General features: G+C 44.6%; 1 protein-coding gene across 1 annotated transcript in view; it reads left to right on the forward strand.

Moving 5' to 3' along the window:
* Positions 1–16,320, forward strand: part of IGF1R (insulin like growth factor 1 receptor) — a 185,471-nt gene that overhangs the window by 25,589 nt on the left and 143,562 nt on the right. The gene's annotated exons all lie outside the window — the stretch shown is intronic.

Genomic DNA, 16,320 nt, shown 5'->3' on the forward strand with positions numbered 1-16,320 from the left:
ATGTTTCCTTGTTGGCTTGGGTTCAGGTTATTTGAAAAGTTGTAGGGAAAGGCTGTGGCTTAGTGGTTGAGCACAAGTGCTGCTTGCAGAAGGCACTCGGTTTAATCCCTGGCATCTACAGGTAGGGCTGGGAGGGACCCCTGTCTGAAAACCTTCCAGGGTTTTAATAGGTTTGTGTCCCTTGGGCCGATGGATTCTGGACTTGCCTCGTCCATCTTCTGAATGGGGCTCAGTACCCAGCAGAATGTTCCCAAATGCTTGGCTCTCCTGCCTGCTTTTCATTTCCACTTGAACTTTTGATTCTCCCAGATCTACCACCACCATCCACTGCTCATTCCTTTCCACGATCGCACCCCAGTTGGTTCCCTTCCATGCTTCCATTCCACTTCTACCTCTTCGTTCAAGCCCTCATCAAAAGCCAGCACCTTCTCTGCATCTTTTGACATGCCTCTTATCCTCCAACTGTGGCAAAGCCAGAAGACACATACAGTTTAATTAGAAGCACCACAGGGCAGAGTCCTATCATGCCTTCCCTTTTATTATTATTCTAGATGGGGAACCTTGGGCTTGGTGAGTGAAGCTGGCCCTTGGGATTCTCCCCAACCACACCCCATCTCCTCAGGCCATGCTCCTAACTGACTTGGCTTCACACCCTTCTTGCAGTGTTTTTGCCCCCTTGGAATGTGTCCTTGAACTCTGGTAATGATGTTCATTTGCCTGGATGGTGGACCTGGAAGGGCTGGTAGAAGCCAGCTTACTGTACACAAGTAAATGAACCATTCATTTCTCCACCTACTTTTACTCCTGGCCCCACCCACCAGTGTTCAAAATTAGCCAAGCACCAAGCACAGATGCCTGAGCGCCAGGATGGTGCCTGACATCTCCACCATCTGAGGACCATTGGATCTGGACTGTTTTCACACACTAATACCACCTCCCGTAGAAATCTATCAGCTATATTTTATCTGCACAATCAGAATGAATTTCAGGAACCAAATTGCTTTTTCTGTGCAGCCTGAGCAGGAGCAGTCGCCATTAAGAAAAAGAGATCGGAATACGCTGATATAAATGTGGACTCTCCCTGGATCAATTGACTTTTCTTCTTTAAGGTCTCAAAGCTCTTAACCTAGCTCAAAGTTGTCATCTGAACTAGCCAGATGTTTAACTGAAAGTCAACCATAGTCACTCTATCATTTGAAAAATAAGACTTTAGAGCCCTCTTGCCCCCAAATGGCAAGTAGAGATTCCATTTTGGCAACTGTAACCTTGGTTTAAGGAGCCATTTGGCACCTAGCTTATACAGTGGTACCTCGGGTTAAGTACCTAATTCGTTCCGGAGGTCCGTTCTTAACCTGAAACTGTTCTTAACCTGAAGCACCACTTTAGCTAATGGGGCCTCCTGCTGCTGCCGCACCACTGGAGCACGGTTTCTGTTCTCATCCTGAAGCAAAGTTCTTAACCTGAAGCAATATTTCTGGGTTAGTGGAGTCTGTAACCTGAAGCGTATGTAACCGCTGTATATATGAGTTTCTAACCCTGGTATCAACGTATACAAAATTATCCTTGTGGCTGTCAGTATGTGTTTGCACGTGCACGCACACACACTGCTTTTGGAGGATGGCAGTCACAAGTGCCCTTATTTGTGCTCTCGGCTGACTGGCTTGGGAAGTTTTGGTGCGGACTCCCCCCCCCCCCCCGTTCCTCCAGGAAGCTTGTGTTCGAATCCCTTTGTCCTTGCTGAGACCTTCCACTGAAGGATATCGAGTGGGTGGGTAAGCGCTGTGTGGGAACACTCAGTTCTCTTGCGAGCAAGCTGGCTTGTTTAATTTCGTCGCCGAGCAGAAGCCGGCTATCGCAAACAAAGGAGCAAAAAAGCTGTCGCTTCCTTTGGCCCAACTCTCTCATGGAAACAATGTCAGAAGTGGGCTGCTCTCTCTGTCTCCCCCCCCCCCCCCAAGCTATCCAGGACTTTGTGGCATTTTTTAATAGCGATAAATAAACCCGATAGAAAAGTGAAAAGAGGGGGAGAGGAAGATTCAAGTTTCCGTGGGTGCCTCTCTTCTCTCCTCTCTCACCCCCCCTTTAACCTTTTAAGTACTTGTATTCACGTTAGTTCCCACAGGCATTTGCAACGCTAATCCTGCAATATTTACTCTTTGCTTTCTTCACAAGCTGTAGGGAGAATGCCAACTGCGTAGTTTCGCTTACATCTCCTTTTGGCAGTAGAACTGGAGAATGATGTTGCCATTCCGGATTTCCGGAAAAGCGAAGTGGTTGGATACTTTCCAGCAGCTGCTGGGATGAGTAGTTGTTCGTCTCTTCTCTCTCTCTCTCTCTCTCTCTCTCTCTCTCTCTCTCTCTCTCTCTCTCTCTCTCTCTCTCTCTCTCTCTCTCTCTCTCTCTCTCTCTCTCTCTCTCTCTCTCTCTTTCTCTCTCCCCCCTGCATTTTGCTAAGGATATATTTTGGATGAAAGTTTGGCATCAGGAGTAAATTCTGGAAAGCAGGGAGAGATGTTGCAACACTGCATTAAAAACATTAATGGGATCTTCTTAGAAGAAGAAGAAAGTCGAACAATTGTAGTATTTTGAGGGTCTCTCCCCCCCTTCCCCAGTCAGTGTTTTCATTTTAACATTTATTTAAAATGCCTCCCAGAATTTATTTACGTTATCCTAAGTTTTATCTCCGCACTGCTTTCTCTACACTTGCCAACCACCGGATCACAGAAAATATAGCCAGATTCCTTTCTGTAGCAATCAAAACTAGGTCACTATTATTAAAGGGGAAATGAATCCAGAGTTAAAAGTTGTCTGTGCTTTTTAACTATTCCTTTTTCTTAAATCCAATATTTATTGGTTCTCATGTCAATACAAGAACAACAAAAACTACAGTAACTTCTCCAGTGGTACATTCTTTTTAAGTTTCATATTCAGTATACAGTGCATTTATTTATGCATTATCAATTTAAGTATCCTCTCCACATAGATTCTGCTTTTTAACTATTTCTGATAGTTAACAGATTTTGTCATACTCTCCTCGTAAAAGGCACTATGTGTGCGCCTGTATACTTTTTGTGTTGTTTTCCCTGTGATTGTCTTGATTAATCCTACACTGTATTTGATGTTTATGGCCTGTAGACTAAATAAACTGAGCTTGAGTTCGCTGTACATGAGGACTGCTTGGCTTCTCTAAGGATTAATCTGCTCTTTAATTGGATTTATCTACTGTTTTGGTAGGAACTGGAAGCTGCTGACCCCTGGAGCAAATTGGGCCCTTAAGGAATACATGTTAGACATAATAAGGGGCTTCATCAGACCCTTTGCTGCTGTTCCAGTAAGTCAGTTTTGGGGAACCGTTTGCTTTCCAGGTATTACTGAAATACAACTCCCATCAGCCGCAGCAAACATGGCCAGGAATGATGCGAGTTGTGGTTCAGCAACATCTGGAGGACCCAAGGTTCCCCACATCTGCCTTACGTCCTCCTCCCCCCCCCCTTTCTTATTTTTCTGGGGTTTTGAGTTTTGCTGCATTCACTGGGACCTGTATAATACATGCATACATCGTATCATATATAAGCCTGTTTACATGATGATTTGTGCTTTTTTATTTTTAAAAAAGTACTTTTATTTATTTTCAAGTTGTGCAATACCTCTGTGACAAAATTTGCAATAAACTAAACATATAACTGTATATTATTGCATTTGTTATTCCAGTACATTGAGAAGAACCTCTTTCTCCCTAAATTTGTTAGGTTGGCTAGCTTGTAGTCTCCCTTAGTAGGTTAACTTAACCATATATCAAATCAGTTCATTCAAAGATAGTAGGTGAGGGTTTTTCTTTCCATTCAGGTTTTTTTGTGCTTACTATTTTTGCTGCAGTGATCGAGTTAATTACTACCTCAAGATCACTGTCCATAAAATGTATCTAAGGCTCCAATGGAATATAAATCCCTATAATTTGTATTATTCCTATAATGTGTTTCGACTCTCAACTCCCGCAAGCTGGCATGCCCATTGATAAGGGATGATGGGAGTTGTGGTCCAACAACATCTGGAGGGGGCATGGATGAGTTAGTCCTGCTTTCCATGATTGGGGGAAGAATCCTGTCTGCCCTTCAGGTACTCTGAAAACGTCGTTTCTGATCGTGCGTAGGGCTGAACGAGGTCTGGTTTTCAGCATTGTGATATATCACCAGCTAAACATCACAGTAGATAAATAGGTACCACTTCTGTGGGAAGGTAAATGGCGTTTCCGTGCGCTGCTCTGGTTCGCCAGAAGCGGCTTAGTCATGCTGGCCACATGACCCGGAAGCTGTACGCTGTCTCCCTCAGCCAATAAAGCGAGATGACTGCTGCAGCCCCAGAGTTGGCCACGACTGGACCTAATGGTCAGGGGTCCCTTTACCTTTACCTTAAACATCACAGTAAACCTAGGACCCAGTCTCTGCTGGTCTGCAGCTGAATTGAGTGAGTGGACCTTGTTTTGAAGTTGGCAGCGCAGTGGTGACTTACATCATGTAGGAAGACTTGTGCTTCGTGAGGCGCCTCCAAACTCTTCTTTCCTTCTTCGGCTGTCAGACCATGTTCTTTGTCCTTTAGAAAATATTGAATCTATGCAAAGTATGCAGGCATGACTGGAAAAGGGAGGGGAGCCTGTAGGCCCTGAATCGGTTCCTTCTGTTTTATTCAGAAGCTGCTTCTTGCGTATGTCTTGTGCTGTGTGGAATGCAGGGGAAATCAGTAGTAGAAGCTTAAAAAGGGCAACTTAAATGTCTTGGTATATCTCATTCCCGAGCTCTCTCTACCCCTTCTCTTGATCACCCTGTGCCAAGTTTTGGACTGTATGTTCCTCAGAGTAGGAACTTGTGCTCTTCTGCTCTGTATGCTGAAGGTGCTAAATAATAAACCAGCAGCCACAGCTCAGTGATTGAACACCTGCTTTGCATTCAGAAGTTCCCAGGTTCAATACTTGGCATCTGCCAGTGCTCTACCCCTGAGCTATGGGTGGTTCCAGAGACAGGCCAGTGTTAGGGTGGGGTGGAGCTTCAGACCCCTTGTCACGGTCCGGTTCATGGGCAATTGAAGTCCCAGCAGGGGACGTCAGGACCGGGGGCAAGATGGCAGGATGGGAGCAAGAACGGGGGGTCTAGAAGCCAGGAGTAAGGAAGCCAAGAGTCCGAGGGCCAGAGAGCCGGGAGTCAAGAAGCCAAGGGTCCGAGGGTCAGGAATCAAGGAGTCAAAAAGTCAAGGGTCCGAGGATCAAGAAGCAGGGAGTCAAGAAGCCGAGGTTCAAGGATCAGGAAGTAAGAAGCCCAAGGCAGGAAGCGTGTTGCTGTGGCAAAGAGCCGAAGGGAAATACTGACCTTATATCCCTTCCCAGCTCTTGCCACCAGGTGCTGTGAGTTACCAGTCGGCCTCACCTATGGGCCTGCACCTTGCCTCTTCAGAACAAACTTAGGAAGGCCCCAGTCCTGCAAAGTCCTATTGGTCACAGGGCCTGGCTCCTGCACGCACACCTGACACCCCTTTAGAAAATTCTCTCCTAGAAATTAGATGTGACGCAATAGTCATTGCGAAAGCCTTTATCATCTGCTTGAACATTTAGCTTCCTCTTGAGGAACAGGGAAGTGATGACTGCAGGGACGGGACTGCTTGAAGCCGAAGACTCTTAATCTCAGGGTTGTGGGTTTGGGCCCCACATTGCATCGCAGGGGGTTCTACTAGATGACCCTCATGGATCCTTCCATGTCTGCAGTTCTATGAGTCTCTTAAGAAGAGCCTTCTGGAGCAGGCATATGTCTCATCTAAGTCTAGCATCCTGTTTTCACAGTGGTCAACCAGTTGCTGCAATGAGAAATCCTTAAACAGAACCCAGGCACAAGAACACTCTCCCAGCGGGTCTCCAGCAACTGGAGGCAGAGCATAGCCATCATGGTTAGTAGCTGTCAATAGCCCTCTCCTCCATGAATTTGTCTAATCCTCTTTTAGAGCCATCTAGGTTCTTAGCCATCACTGTCTCCTGTGGGAGCGAGTTCCTTAGTTTAAACTATGCGCTGCGTGAAGAAGTCCTTTCTTTTATCTGTTCTGAATCTTCCAACATCCAGCTTCTTTGAATGTCCACAGGTTCTATTGCTTTGAGAGAGGGAGAAAAACTTCATTCTGTCCACTTTCTCCATGCCACGTATAGTTCTATAAACTTCTATCATATTCCAGTGTTAGAAACTGAGATATGAAAGCCAGGAGCTAAATGGCACCTCAAACCTAGTTATGGGCGCCACAATGGAGCGTCTAGGCACACTTTTTTATAACAGAAAGACAAAGCTGGAAATGAATGAACTGCAGCTAAAATATTATGTTCATTTTTCTCATGGCCTATTCCTCATTTGAAGGCTGCAAAAAAACAAACCCCAAAGCCATGCTCCCCCCACCCACCCCGCTTAATATTCTTTTGAGAGTCCGTTCTCCAGTCTTCAGAGAGTGGCTGGAAGTGGGGAGGCAGAAAAAGGTCCTTTTCTTCCAGCAGTGCAGTGGCAATTTTAATCTGAAATCTTCGGCTCAGTACTGTGCCCAGAGCTCAGAAACTGCTTGCATTAATGAAATTCCCTGTCACAAAACGCGCCTAGAACAATGCGAGTTTCGAACGCTGATCATGTCCCCTCTTCCTTGGCTTTCCTCTAAACTGAATTTCAGTCTGGAGATTGGAGATTGTGCTTGGAGAATGGACACTGTGCGGAGCAGCCTTCCCAAACATAGTGGTGCCCTATCAGCACCTAGCAGCTAAGCCAAGATGCTCAATGGTTGGCTATAATGGAAGTCTAGCGACATTTGGAGGGCAGCAGGTTTTTAATGGTGTCTTTATTGCTTATATTGTAACATTGTATTATGATTTGCATTCCATAGAATTCAAATTGCAATACAATAAAATGCAATATAAGAAACAAAAGAAGCAATTTAAATATAATCAAAAATCAATATGAATATTTGATGTGGGCATGCTGCGAACCCCCTGAATGGAGCTTGAAGACCGCTGGTGGTCCATGGTGCACGGTTTGGGAATGCTTGGTCTACACCAGGGATGTCCATCAGGTCGATCTTGATTGCCTGATCGATCCCTGGGAGGTTTTGGTAGATTGCGGTAGATTGCTGGCCCCTCCATCCATCCCTGCCCCCTCTCCCTGTCCTCTAGATTGCTAGAGCCGAAGTCGGAGATTTTGCAGCGAGGCTTACTGTCTCATTAGCGATCTCTTGGTGAGTGCCTTTTTTTTTTATTTAACCTTAGCCCCTAAATTAAGGAATATTTCCTCCCTTCCATAAAAAAAGCTCAACAACTTTGACCTGACCCCCCCCCCCCCGGGGTAGATCACTGCCAGATTTTAATGGTGTGAGTAGATCAGTCTCTTGGAAGTTGGACGTCCCTGGTCTACACCAAGCACCATTGAGTTAGATTGACCAATGGTCTGGTTCTGTTTAAGGCAGCTTTTTATGTCCCAGCAGTGCTTAACCCTGATGTAGGTTTCTTGGAAAATTTTGAGTTGGAAAACATTCCTACTTAAATCGGCCTAATTTGTATTGGAAAATACGTAGTTTGCATTGGAAAATTTTCTGATGCCCTGCCTAGAGAGTGATCTAATTTACCATGTTTGTTTTACTTGCACTTACTTTTTTTTTAAAAAAGCTAAAAACCTACGATCATGCCTAATATAGTATTTGCAGTTGGCATCCATTTGTTGTTACTAATGAACTTTACTTAATGGGTCTTTTGAATTGCCTGCTTGTTTGACCTAGCATAGGAGTCAAGAGCCATTTCAGACCCGGGGGCACATTTGGATTTTTGAGTGATTACGAACAACACCCACTCTGATCACTTTCCCCCTTTCCTTCCCTGAATCTGTCCCTACCCCAAGAGACAGACAGAATTCACACATGCATTTTGCTTTTCCAAGGGATCTGAATAGAAGTCAAATTATCCTGAGCCTTGAAAAGTGCATAGAGCTGAAAGAGGAAGTGGGTAAGTGTCACTTTCCCAATTTCCTTCTTCAGTTCTGTGTACTTTTCAAAGGTGAAAAGGGTAACCATCTCATGACCGATTGAGTAGGTCAGTGGCTTACAGGAGTGCAAGGAGATGCAGCAGCTGCTGTTTCATTCTGAATTTTGTAACTTTATTGTAGTGTTTTATACACTTTGTTGTCCTTATGAAAGGCAGTGCGTATAACTGTTTCATTCAATAAAATTGCAACTGTGGTTGTTGGCCACTGGTGGCGAATTCCCTGTTAAGGAAAAATCCTGGAGCCCACTGGCTAGTTCAGATGATAATCCTGAGCTAGGTGAAGAGCTTTGAGACCTTAAAGAAGAAAAGTCATTTGATCCAGGGAGAGTCCACATATATATTGTTGTTGTTGTTTCGTTGTTTAGTCATTTAGTCGTGTCCGACTCTTCGTGACCCCATGGACCAGAGCACGCCAGGCACTCCTGTCTTCCACTGCCTCCCGCAGTTTGGTCAAACTCATGCTGGTAGCTTCGAGAACACTATCCAACTATCTTGTCCTCTGTTGTCCCCTTCTCCTTGTGCCCTCCATCTTTCCCGACATCAGGGTCTTTTCCAGGGAGTCTTCTCTTGTCATGAGGTGGCCAAAGTATTGGAGTCTCAGCTTCAGGATCTGTCCTTCCAGTGAGCACTCAGGGCTGATTTCCTTAAGAATGGATAGGTTTGATCTTCTTGCAGTCCATGAGACTCTCAAGAGTCTCCTCCAGCACCATAATTCAAAAGCATCAATTCTTTGGCGATCAGCCTTCTTTATGGTCCAGCTCTCACTTCCATACATCACTACTGGGGAAACCATAGCTATATATTGGTCTATTCCAATCTCTTTTTCTTAATGGTGACTGCTTCTGCTCAGGCTGCACAGAAAAAGCAACCCCCCAAAAGAAAATTCATTCCGATTGTGCAGATAAAATATAACTGATAGACTTCTACAGGATGTGGTATTAGTGTGTGAAAGCAGTCCAGATCCAATGATCCTCAGATGGTGGAGATGTCAGGCACCCTTCTGGCGCCCGAGCATCTTCACTTGGTCACAAGTGTTTGATTGCCTGGTGCAGAATGCACCTGGCAGCTGCCTAATTTTGAACACTGGGCCAAATACAAGCAGTTCCTCCAGCTAATTCACCTGTTGTAATAGGTAGCTGTTTTCTTTTTTCATGAGCTTCCTCTCTGTCTCCTTTTATTTTTTGTCTTTCCAATAAAAAAAGGATTTGTTCAAAACACGGTGCTTCCAACATTGCATTCTTGAAATTTGAATGCATGCAGTATCAGGATGTACTAGCAAAGCGGTAGTTTTGTTGTTGTTCAGAAATCTGCTAATCTAACCTATACGGGGAGGATGTGGATTGTTGCTCAACTGGGCCATCTGCTTTCACAGTCAGTCCCTCTGTTAGAGGCGCCTGAACAGTGTGGTGGCTAGCTGGTTGCAAAAGGGACTTACCTTCTTTTTTCCCATTTTCTTTTTTAAAAAGTTTTTCTTCTTCTTTTTGAAGCGAAAGGCTTCTTTTGAACAAGTGTGGGAAAGAAGTTTGGAATTCTGAACCTGAAAGAGCCTCCTGTGTGTTCCCTTCTTCCTGGACACTTTGTTAGCCTTTGTCATTGATTAAATTGTCCTGAATGAATGCTGTAGAGCCTCTCGATAGCACTTTGGAGCGTTTGAAAATGCTTCACATACATCATCTCCGTAATCCCTGCACCAGTTCCATAAAGTGGGGTTGTAAAGGATTTCTGTGTCTTTCTCCTTGGCCTGGCTGTCGAAGGCCTCACAAGCTGAGTTTGGTGGGGTTGATGCCCATGGGTTGTGGGTGAACATGGGTGAGTTAGAGAAAGATCGATCTAGCTGGTCTTAGGCAAGTAGAGAAATGTGGAGACCCGGAACCTCACTTAAAACAAAACAGTGGACTGGCCTGTTTTAATTTGTATGTTTAAATCAGGACTGATGGAATATTATTATTATTATTATTATTATTATTATTAGCTGGCAGTGTTTTTTAATAATATTTTTATTAGTTTTTCTTCTTTTATCTTTTTTATTTGCAAATAAAAAAAACTAAGTGCAAAACAAAAAAGTCTCCGGAAGGTGGAAAAACTGGCAACTTGGAGGAAAACATTTCATGAGTTAAGGATGGGTGAAGTGGTATGTTTAAATATTGCTAATGGGCACTTTGCAGTGCTACAGAGCTTCAAGATTCCAACGGAGCAGTCTTGCAGCAGTTGCTGTTTAGTATTTATATCCGTCAACAGTAAGTGCCAAGAACAGCTCCTCTCTCCCCCCCAAAAAAGAAAAAAGAACTGGAGAAGTTAATACTGTACATCAATTCATGAACATGACCAATACCCCCTTTTTAACCAAACACTACACATTGCTAACACAAATGACATTAGAGAGATAGCATTGCTTCTGTTTCTGACTGCGTTGCTAAACTCTTGTAGGACTTGATGGGGGCTGTTGCTTATTCCCTGCTTATGGGCTTCCCATAGGCATCTGGTTGGCAGCTCTGCGAAACGAAATGCTGGATTAGATGGGCCTTTTGTCTCATCCAGAGAGGCTTTTCTTACATTCTTACAAAGTTACGGAAGTTGAACTATATCTGAAAGTTGACGGGGTAGGCAAAATGTTTTCCCATTCATTTGTTAATTCTTGGCTGCTGTTTTGATGCCGTAGACCGTGATGTCACATTGTGATGATTTGAACCTCTCTCTGGAGTGTCTGGTCTTGCACTGCAGGAATCCAATTCTTCTTGGGAGCGGTTGCCAGTGATCATAATTTAGCCCCTTGGGGATGGCTGAACCTCAGGGCTCAGTCTTGGTGCCTGTCTTGAAGGGGCTTAGTCTGTTTGGGAAAGAAGGGGGTTAGTTAGCTTCTGGGTTTCAGACAGGATTCTTCCTGGTGATAATTGGGAATTGAACTCGGGAACTGCTGGATGCAAGCGTTTGATATCTGCCAGGAGCCAGGTACATTTTGCACCTGACTATCAGCCACTCGCAACCAAGTGAAGATTCCCAGACACCAGGATGATGCCTGACGTCTCCACCATCTGGTAGTGCATGCCTGGTGGGTCCTTGGATCTTGATTCCCCCCCCACACATGAGCAACACATCTTGTAGAATTCTGTCATTGATACCTGCACAATCAGAATGAATTTCAGGAACCGAAATTTCAGGATTTTTCAAGTCGAAAAATACAACTTTCGAGCCACCTGCCCCCAAAATGGCAGCTAGGTATTTTGTAATCCTGGTTTAAGGAGTCATTTGGCGCCTAGCTACTATATCTGAGTTTCTAACTGGCTCTACTGCTGAGCCACAGCCAGTTCCATTTGCTGCTGGGGGCTAGCAAAAGGACACTGCTCCTGCAAGAACCCACTGCAGTCTGTGCTTGGTGCAGAGGAGGGAACCAAGTGTTCCACTTGTGGAATTTCATGCACTCGCCTTCGTGCAATTCCTTCTCGCCTGTGGCTACTTGGCCAGCGCTTAAAGCACCGACCGATCTATTTATTATATATCTCTCTCTATTATAATAGCAAATTATGTCCCTGGGAATGTATGTAATTACTAGGTTGGAATGGCTGTAGTGCAGGGCATTTTACAGCTGATAAATGCAACAGCTGTTTATTTTTGATTGGGGAGGGAGAGAAAAATAGATAAAATTAGAAATTAAGTACATTCATGATGTTGTTTCTGCATGATTCCAAACCCTGAGACGGAATGCCATATCAGGGGTGTACCAATGGCCTTTAGCCCTGAATACTAAATTGAAGCCAAAGTACCTGTGATTTTCATGCTCGGAGGGCATGCAGTGAAAGTCTGTGTTGCCTTCAGGACATCCTGATAGGCTTCCTCTTGCTTGACTTTATTGAAGCCAATATGCTGGGCTTCATGGACTCCTTGGACTGGTCTTGTGTCCTTGTCCTTTCTTGCAGTTTGTCCAAGTGATGTTAGCTTAGTATGTGCCCTCCAAATACAGGTTGTTGGGAAGCAGAAGTGTGAAGAGTACCGTTGGGACCTGCTTATGAAGGGCGAGTATAAAATAAAACAACAACAATATTGATGTGAAACTCACTTGCACAATGAGAAAACTGGACCACCAAAAGGAAAACCACAACAGGTTCACAGAAAAACATGGTTTCCTTCCAAAGCAGGATTTGGATCATGCTTGCTTCTCTTATTTCAGAGATTCTGCTTTTTAGAAAAATTACTAATCTAGGGTTGCCACACTTCCGATATGGGCTGCCGTTCGACTGGGTTTCCCCAGACATTTTCAAGCGACCATTTTTTACAGACGAATCCTGGCTGTGTCTGGGAAATTCTGAGCGTATGGCATCCCTAGCTAATCCGAACCTGTGTGGTGTTTTTTGTTATGCAGACATTTGCAACGCCTGACATTCATCTGGCTTTACTCTTGACATTTTCCCCTCAGCCTGCCCCCCTTTCCCGTTCTTTTCCCCCAGCCAGTTAAAACCCTACAGACACAAGCAGTCAGCAAAACTAGGCCTTTAAGGACTCCCTCCCCAAATATACTTTCTGAAACGAGTTGTGAACGAGTTGTTAAGACACTGAACAAGGGTGATCAAAAATTATGTAAAAAGTAGCATAGAGGATCACCTCATGGGGGGGGGGGAGGCAATTATTTTAGTTATAGTAAGAATTCTAGGCTTATGGCATGGTCCACAGTGACACTCCATTTAGGTCCCAGAGGTGGAACACCTGTGTGACTGCACCAATGAACACTTAACTAAAGGCAAGTGGCTTGTCTTTTCTCAAATTGTCCCATTTATATGCTTAAATGTTCACTCTCTTGGGTGAGAGGGCAAAGACTAGGCTAGAAGAGTTTGCTAGTGTTCTCTGCATTCATAACATGCAAATACCTACCTGCAGCCCCGGGTCCTACTCTGCAAACTGACCCTCTGTTCAAGTGTCCTAAGCAAATCTCTCGTACATCCCCGCCTCCTTCCCTCTGGCCGCCCCTCCCTCACCTTTTGTGTAATAAGGCTTTGACCTTCTCATGAAAATGCATGAGTGTTCTTGGTGGCTTACAATGGCCTCCTCTTAAAGTTCAAAGTGTGCTTCTCAGGTACCTTGTCCTTTTGCAAAACGCTTGAGCAAACCTTTATCTAAGCACAGTGACCTTTTCGGTTTGAGCCATTCTCTGCTGCCCCCGTTTGCTGCAGAATATTTAATTTGCAAAAGGTTTTCCAGGGCAGTCAGACATATTTCTCGTTTCGATTAATCCCCCCCCCCTGCCCGGCATGTCTGTGTTCATGCCTCGTCTTTTCTCTCCCCCCCCTCTACTTTTCTCGGCAGTGCCTTAATCTCTGTTTATGTTGGTAACTTGACTCAATTTTTATTTGCTGGCTTGCATTAAAGCGCCGGTGTCTCTTTGTGTATAAATGCAAAAGGCTTTTTAATAAGGCAAGATGAATTGGATTAGGTAGAAAAGATGCGTTCTCCAAAAGCGCACCAGAAAGACGTGCGCCCAGAAAAGGCATTGCGTATTCAGCATGTGGGCAAGGTCTTCGAGGTGGACTTCTCCCCCTCCTCTTTTTCCTTCTATGAATAGAAACTTGCAGTATAGAATGGCAAAGGGGTTGGGGGGGGTGCGTGTATGTTTGGGGTGGGGGGGTTGGCTTGTTCTCTTTAAGTGGGTTTATAATTGGGTAGGAATTTTTGTCAGCTTAGTCATCCTAGTGCTGGGTGGATTAAGGTGGGGAGGGGGGGTTTGAAGAAGCCACAAGCCCCAACCGTTAGAGGCCCTTGGATAAGAATGTGTCATCCCTAAGGAATGTGTGTGAACGAAATGCGCTGTTCTCGCGTGAGGCTGGGACTGTTGGTCTGAACAGTGATGCATTCTTCGAGCATGGCTCTGAGTCACATGGAGCAGATAGATTGTTTCGCTAAAATGGAAGGTCTCCCCCCCCCCCCCCCGTGGGCTCAGCCATCCCTATCAGGGTTTTCAGCATGGTTTAAACAGACTGGGATTTGGGTGTGGCAAATGGGCTGGAGAGCAAGGCCAGATCATGGGTCAGATCATGGATGTGGAATTCTGAAGACAACAACAACAGCAGCAGCAAAGTAATCAGTTCCCTATTGAGTCACTTCAGTGGCCTTGTGTATGCTTCCAGGGAGCAAGACAATCCCCTAGCAGGAAAAAGAGCAGGGCAGGATCTGTAGGGGAGAGAAGGGAACTAGGCAGACTGTACAGAACTCCTTCTCCCAAACTTTTGCAATTTTTGTAAACGAACCAGCAAAAAATCCCCACCAAGCATCATCAAAACATTTTAGGCAGAAACACAAAAAATAGTTACAAATGCACATATTTAACAGCCCATGAAGTTGGCCAGCAGATAGTGGATGGCTGAATGTCTAGAGAGATGTTTAAAAGAGGGAAAGTGATGTGATATTCAGTGAAATGAGGAAAAGATGAGAAATACAGACTGCTACATGCTGCTCTGTAGCTAGGTGATAGAGCTGCTTCAAGAGTGTGCGAAGCTGCCTTAACACAGAATCGGACTATTCGTCCACCTAGCTCAGTATTGTTGACATTGATTTGCAGCTGCTGTCCCCGGTTTCAGACAGGGAGTATTTTCCAGATCTACGTGAAGATGCTGGAAATTGAACCTGGGGTCTCCTGTATGCAAATCAGGGGCTCTGCTGAGCTACGACCTTTCCCTTTGCCTACAGAAGGTTTGAGGTCCAGTCCCTGGCATCTCCAGGTAGGACTGGGAGAGACCTTTGTCTGAAACCCTCGAGAGCTGCTACCAGTCACTGTTGACAGTTCTGAGCTAGAGAGACCAAGGGCCTTGCACCAAGGACCAAGGCAGCTTCTTATATCACAAGGTTCTTGAATCCAGGTGTCAGAACTAGGATCATTGATACACCTTAGTGAAGTCAACCGGGGTATCAATTCAGTTCCCTTTAGGAATTGGGCTCTGCAAGGACTGGACAGACCTAGGATTTGATTTGTAACGAAAATATCCTTTCATATGACTAATTTTGTAAGAAAAGAATGCCTAGCCTAGAGGTATGGATTCTTTTAATATTTAAAATTAGATACTTTATTAATAATGTGCCAGAATAATTGAGCCTAGGGAGATGGCAGAGGAAGGGAAAAAATATTAACAGGGGCAGAACAAGGAAAGATTATGGTATGATTTTTATCAAGCTTCATTGGAATGGAATCAAAATGCAGAGGGGAGACTTAAAAAAAAAACCAGCCATAGAGTGTTAGGTCCAAGGAGAATAGATGGCTGTGTTTTCCATGACTGTGTCGTGGTTTCACATACAAGAAATGTATAAATATAGGTGCAGTTATTTGATATCAAAAAAATGAATATATCAGATATGTGTGTGTATGCCTCCATTCTTGCGTGTTAAGAAAAGCATTGGAGGTGCTCTTGGTAGTTCTGTCACCATCAAAAGTGTGGGGAATGGCAGCCCAGCAGAGAGCTATTTCCTGTGGAAGTGTCAGAAGCTCAGTGTTGGAGCCTCTGCCTTCCATGCAAAAGGTTCTTGTTTCAATTAGCATTTGAAATTCGCCATGCACATTTTGCACCCGGCTATCAGCCACTTGCAACCAAGTGAAGATTCCCGGGCACCAGGGTGGCGCCTGACGTCTTCACCATCTGGAGGTGCATGCCGGGGATCCTTGGTTCTTTGCTTTTACACGCTAGCAACACATCCTGTAGAATTCTATTCATGATATATTATTCGCACAATCAGAACGAATTTCTGGAACCAAAAAGCCGTATTGAAAAATACAACTTTTGAGCCTTCTGGCCCCAAAATGGCAACTAGACATTCTGTTTTGGCGATTGTGACCCTGGTTTAAGTAGCCATTTGGCGCCTAGTTTATATACCTGAGTTTCTAACACTGGTTTCAATCCCTAGCACCACCATTTAGGGCTGGGAATGTCCCCTGCCTGAAACGCTGGAGAGGCGCTGCCAGTCAGTGCAGACAATACTAAGCTAGATGGGCAATGCTCTAACTGTATGAGGCAGCTTTGAGGGTTTCTGTGCCAACTTTTAAACCGGGGAACTCTATTCTTACAGAGGTGCCTCTTCATTGTATAGTTCTTTCCATAAGAAGACAAACCTCTTTCCACTGGCCTTTGATAGTTACGGCATTTTGTTCTGTGGGACACACCTCTTTGGTTGAACCTGTACTATTGTGTTTCTGCTGTAATAGTTATGCCTTGCTTGTTTTTTATAGTTTGAATTGTTTTTATAGTTATAAATTGATCCCACTGTTGCATGTCAAGGATAAGTTTCTAAGACTGCAAATTAAA

This window comes from Podarcis filfolensis (assembly GCF_964270895.1).
Source record: "Podarcis filfolensis genome assembly, chromosome: 14".
Taxonomy (NCBI): Eukaryota; Metazoa; Chordata; class Lepidosauria; order Squamata; family Lacertidae; genus Podarcis; species Podarcis filfolensis.